General features: G+C 38.7%; 1 protein-coding gene across 1 annotated transcript in view; it reads right to left on the reverse strand.

Annotated features, from left to right (window-relative positions):
* Nucleotides 1–5,726, reverse strand: part of axin1 (axin 1) — a 54,055-nt gene extending 48,329 nt beyond the window's left edge. Inside the window, exon 1 of the mRNA XM_051888656.1 lies at nucleotides 5,598–5,726. The gene's annotated coding sequence lies outside the window, so the exon portion shown is untranslated. The remainder of the gene's footprint in view (nucleotides 1–5,597) is intronic.
* Nucleotides 5,727–6,480: the final 754 nt, after the last annotated feature.

The raw sequence follows: 6,480 nt of genomic DNA on the forward strand, positions 1-6,480 counted from the left end.
CCCATAAAAGTAATTACCTATGATTTTCTAGCATTGCCAATGACATCACAAGTGTTCTTGTTCAAATGTTTGTTACATCAACATGTGACTTATTGAAATCTGATGAATCGCAGTTCTCTCTCTGGGCACTAAAATGAGTACATAAACACATAAAACAGCTTTACGTTTACATCTTTCTTGTTTAACAGTATTTCTGAGAATAACCAAATTGATTTGTAGCTTCGACCAAAAATATTGCAATAAATAATATCATTAAAATAGTTAGGAACAGTTATACCATAATAAATCATGTGCACACTGAGGGCTAATAGTAAATATTATATAAAATTTCACTGCATTGTAAAATTTCACTGCATTTATTATGAATATTTTATCAGTCTTCTAAAAGTACATAATTCTAAGTGTTGCACAATGCTAAAGCCATTTTTTCTTTGCAAATTTTAACAGCAAACATATGACCGAGGAAACTTTTCCAATAACACTGTGAAACATTTAGATTTTTTTTTCCCCAAATGGGCAAACACACAAGTTAAGACCTCACCTTTGACTATCTATAAACACAGATTAGATTGCAAAAGCACAACTCTTGCAGAGATCAGCACAGTATATTTCATGCAATAGACATACATTTACAGCAGTGTTAAAATCCTCATAAGGGGGTGGGGATCAGGTATACCGTATATGAAAATAAAGCATGACAGTAAATGTGGCAGGAAAAAGATAAGTTCTTGGCCCGAGGTCATTCATTTTCTTTTTTAAATAACCTCTGACTAAAACATGTGGTGACTCCCATCCCTTTGCGGCATCTCACATCTGGCAGGCTAAGCAGGATCAGCTAAGTCAAGCCCATGGCGCTCTTCCATGAACCTATTGTTTGTGACCACCCCATCTGCTCAGATTCGGCAGCATCAAGCGCAGGAGCAGATGAGTGGGCATCTGTGGGGACCCCCACTGAAGCATCACAGAAGTTTCACAGACTTTAAACTTGTCAAATGACTTTTTCTCTCATTTGTCTTTTGAATAACACACATATTTAATGGGTTAGTTCACTCAAAAAAATTAATTACTCACCCTCACGTCATTCTAAACACATAAGACTTTCGTTCATCTTCGGAACACAAATTAAGATCTTTTGGTAACACTTTACAATACGGTTGCACTAACATGCATTAATTCATGCTTAACTAATGCACAGATAATCATGTTTTAATGTATGACTCATGAAGAACTAAACCATTCATTAATGATTACTGCATCAGCAACTAATAAAGAGTCTATATGATTAATAAATTAAGTAATATATGAATTGTTATTAATGAAATGTGTCATAATGTATTAATTCCTTATTAACATATTTTATTAACTAATAGTCTAAATTAATTACCACAATTGGTCAAAGCCATGTATTTAAACTTCCAGTTGTCTGCTTTAATTAATCATTAACTAATGATTTGCAAATGCATCATTATGTTATGACTTTACTTGTTGAGGCACATGACTATTAACTAATTGTTAAGTAATATGTCATTTATGGGTTTTGATAGTTGCACATGCAGTAAGTGTAACATCAGAGAATGTGTTTGAAGGATGGGTAAGTTGGGCAGCACACAAATATCAGCACACCAGAATCTGAATTACTGACCGCTGTTACACTGTGTTTAAACTGGATGCGACCATTATCGAGTCATGCTGCAGCAGCTGTTTACACTGGACATGACAGACCATTGCAAGTCCATTTGTCCTTCATAACAGAAGTGACGTTTTGATGTGTTGTGTTGCTTCGTGCCGCATCCAGTGTAGTATCACTATCACTGATTATAATGGGTTCTATTCTCTTTGTCCGGTCTTGACACAGTGTTACGAAATAGCAGTGCCCGGCCCTGTGTTCTCAGTGTTCCACCTTTGAATCCTAGACCTCAAGCTTAACCTGACACATTCCTGTGCCATGAACAACAAGGTTCTGGATGCAGCAGTTCATCTGGTACAGTGGAATCACGGTTGTAGATGGTTGTGGATGTCAGAACCATAATGACATACTACTTAACAATTAGTTAATAGTCATGTGCCTCAACAAGTAAAGTCATAACATAATGATACATTTACAAATCATTAGTTAATGATTAATTAAAGCAGACAACTGGAAGTTGAAATGCATAGCTTCAACCCATTGTGGTAATTAACACATTCATTTCCACTATTAGTTAATAAAATATGTTATTAAGGAATTAATACATAATGACACATTTAATTAATAACAATTCATATATTATTTAATTTATTAATCAAATAGACTCTTTATTAGTTGCTGATGCAGTAAAAATTAATGAATGGTTTAGTTCTTCATGAGTCATACATTAACTTGTGATTATCTGTGCATTAATTAAGCATGAATTAATGCATATTAGCGCACCCGTATTGTCAAGTGTTACCGATCTTTTTAATGAAATCTGAGAGATTTCTGTCCCTCCACTGACAGCCTACAAAAATGACACTTTCAAACCCCAGAAAGGTAATAAAAGCATAATAAAAGTAATCCATGTGACTCCAGTGGTTTAACATTAATTTTATAAAGTGATATGAGTGCTTTGTTTGCGAAAAAAAAAAAAAAATTACCACTTTATTTATGATGCTTCATAATAAGCATTCGCATCGTCATAAAACTTGTGTAGCTTCATGGATTACTTTAATGATGTCTTTACTGGGGCTTGAAAGTGGTAGTTGCGTAGGCTGTCAATGGAGGGACAGAAATTGCTCAGATTTCATTAAAAATATCTTAATTTGTGTTCTGAAGATGAACGAAGGTCTTACGGGTGTGGAACGACATGAGGGTGAGTAATTAATGACAGAATTTTTATTTTTGGGTGAACTAACCCTTAAAATGAATCTTCACAGTCAGTTGCTTGTTGCATGGTGGATATCTCCATACACATCTGCAGAACTAATTGTCTATAACTTGCTTAACGTTTTTAGATCTTTAGAACATTATCAAATCCATTATACTTACTTAAATTGATGTTTAATAGATCTGTATTGCTTTCCATTACAGCTTTTACCTTTAAAAACATGCAAATAAATAAATACAGTATTCATTAGCATTGATTTCATTGCCCCTGATTAATGGCCAGTGACACCGATGACTGTAACGCAACAACTAGCCTATAAACTACACAATAGACATTCCAGTCTCTCAGCTGCATGTCACCAGGTCTTGTGTGTGCCGCCTCGGCGTAACCATTTCAGTGGCCGTCACAGACTAATGTGCGACTCAAGCCTTCAATAAAAAGGTGATGACAGCCATGTTAGGTGAATGAGGATTTGAAGAAAAGGAGTGAGTTCAGCAGGTGCTCCTTTAGCTATGAACCAATTTTGATTCCAGCAAACTGTAATTCATTAATCATCAAATACAAAAGCACAAAACATTTACCATGGTTAAACTGAAAATCAGCAAGTCTGTCATGGTAGAAACTTTTAATGACTGCAAGCAATGTTAAATTTCACTGTCAATATTAAGAAACTCAAAAGTAATAGATGTATGCAAGAATTTGCTCTTTTTAGAAATCAGACAGATGTTCGTTTTGTGTAAATGACCACTTTTAACTTCATTATTTGCATTCGAAACATGGTGAAACAAACAAGAAACATCATGAGCGAAAATAAAAAATGAATGATTATTCTGATGTCATGATATAAGTCCTCTTGACAGGAGAAAGAAACCCCATTTCTGGCCAGAATTCCTCTGTGTTGGTTTTTGTTACAGCTGCCAGTGCAAATTTACCCCTCCTCGTAGGCTGTGCTTGAAATAGGCTTATCTTTTGAGGGGCCTGATCAGTTGACAATAGCCCATTTAGATGTTAAAGCTGAGTGCTGCTCTTCTCATTTCTACAAAAGATAATTATTCCTTCAAATAAGTTACTTCAAGGCTCCTTTTAGCACTTCTGTAAAAAGTGGAATAATAAGGCTTTGAATTATGAGGGAAAAACTGAGATTTTCCAGATACAACCGACAATAGACAAAGAAGCACATGCCTGAAATGGTTGGGCTTGGAGCACCACGAAACAAAGACGACGAGGGTCTGGTCGAGAAAAGCTGATTTATATTTGAATGATTGGGACATCAGACAGAGAAAATGTCTTTGGTGTATTGATAAGCTGCTCTTTTTAGCGCTCGCAAGTCTTGGGAGAAAGGTGGTATCTAAAGACTGTCAGAATGAACTCTGGAGTCCTGCTGATATCTTTTGTCATAGCTGAATAAATCGTGACTAACAAGGCCAAGAGTGGATTAGCCACAGAGGATTAAACAGGTTGTTGCTTGAGGTTTGTCCAACACCAAACCACTGATTAATGCTTCCATAAGAAAACATGCACGAAATGCTACATTCGGGCGCTTATGCTTATTTCGTTGGCAAACAATGTGGCGCTAATGACACGGGGCTACAGCTACAAACGGGCGAAAGATTCAGATCGTGAATGCTAACAAATGCGCAGTCAGAGAAGCTTAAAAGCTTGTTACCATCACCAATACACGAGCTAGAAATGCACAGCAAGCGGTCGCAACAATTGAAGCGGCGTCTATCAAAGCAAGAGGGCCGAGAGAGACGTAAATAATAAAAGAGCGACAAACAACGCTACGTGGAGGAAGAAGAAACCGCCGCCATTATCAACGGTACACAATCGACGCACATGCCATCTTCACGGTTACCTCAGTGTGAGCGAGAACAACTTTTGAGCTGTTCTTCAACGTAGACTATCCGGATTGTCTCAACAGATCAGGTCTCGTATGTCTGCGGCATCCCCGGCCGCCATCTTTAGGCACAACTGGCTTTAGTTGGCGATGGTCCTCCCCTCCATCTTTCTTTATCTTCTTGTTTTCCACCCAGCCCCCTCTCGGTTTGTTATGAGGGGTCTTCTTTATACATCATATTGTGGTATCGATCAGTCGGGAATCGGCGAGAACATGGAGCTCTTGCTGCTGTGTTTCACCCAATGATGGATCCTCTGACCATGCTTGATTATCTCGAAACATATCCGCTGAGGACAAATATTCATCCCAGATCTGAGGCCTTTGATCTGATGAAGGCCCGATTTGAAAGCCCCCTCCAAAGAGCCCTTTAAAGACAGCGTTCCCTCAGATGTTCCAAGTAATGAGATTTAGAGTGCTATGATTAATCTAGGCCAATTTCATACACACACACACACACAGACAGATGAAAACACAAAAGACATGGACATATGCATACTCGGACTGATCAAATTAAGTTTGCGCGACGATTCCTCCCATCCGCAAATTAACGGAAAAATATATACGAAAACCAAACAACAGCCCAGCTGGAGTTCTTTGATCGCGCTTTGGAAAAAAATTGATCTGAAGAGGCTTCAACAATCATATTGAAAACTACGGCCGCGGCGGGGTTTTTTTCTCGCTTTCATTTGCCCAACGTTCACCGTCCAGACTATTATTATTCTTCGAGCTCCAGGACGACCAGCGTTTATTTGTACTGGTAATGCTAATCTCGTTGACCACCATCTCTGACACATTTCACGGAGTCGACTCCAAGAACAATAATGTGAGTTAAGTCTCAAAATGGTTGATGCTCTCACCTGCCTCTCCTGCTGGGTGTCTCCTCCGCTGTGATTTCTGCGGTCCGCCATGACTGGGCGCAGTCGCCTATACTTGCCAACCCCAGAGTACTTTCTTATACTCATGAATCTCTTTCTGTTTCTTACTACTGTGTTGCTGAAAGATGTGCATCTTTACTTTATGTTGCAGCTTCAGCTCTGCAACCTGATTGGTGGACGCAAGGACCAGATGATAGACCTCGGAACCCTATTGTAACTATGGCAACAGACCCCACAGGCACGAGTGATTTGCTCCTAATTGCAAAGTAAACATTAGAAATGGAACTGGATATTATCACAATGTGTGACGAACCTTGGGGTGAAGATTACAAAAATGAAATAAGCTTTGAAAAAAAACAACAAAAAAAAAAAAACAAAGCTGTCCGATATGCTGCCCATTCTGAGCAGGATGAAAAGGGAAGCACAAAGACCACAGAGTAGCGGTCCTTTTCAAACAGTTTTCAGCGCTCAACGCGAATGCTGTTTGATGTTTGGGAGCATTTCGTTCATCACGAGAAAACAACAACAGACCAGCAATGAGAAAAATCCACAAATATACATAGCGAGACGAGATGAACAAAATCGGTGTAGGCAGATGAGAGTGCTGGAAAGGAAAACGTAGAGAAGGCGAAAGATGATATTGCCTTTGTTGGGTAATGTTATCAGCTGCTTACCTTTCATACGGATTTCACACTTGCTTGTCTAGTAGCAGCCAGGGTCAGACCCAGCAAACCCTTCCCACAATGACCGATTTTCCATTCAAACCATCCTGGCGAGGATCCTTGGTATTGCCTGCCACTTGCATTTGCATTGGCGCCACCACTCTCAAACAAATTTACCACACACACTTTGTCTTGTTTTCAGG

This window comes from Ctenopharyngodon idella, chromosome 3, assembly GCF_019924925.1.
Source record: "Ctenopharyngodon idella isolate HZGC_01 chromosome 3, HZGC01, whole genome shotgun sequence".
In the NCBI taxonomy this organism is placed as follows: Eukaryota; Metazoa; Chordata; class Actinopteri; order Cypriniformes; family Xenocyprididae; genus Ctenopharyngodon; species Ctenopharyngodon idella.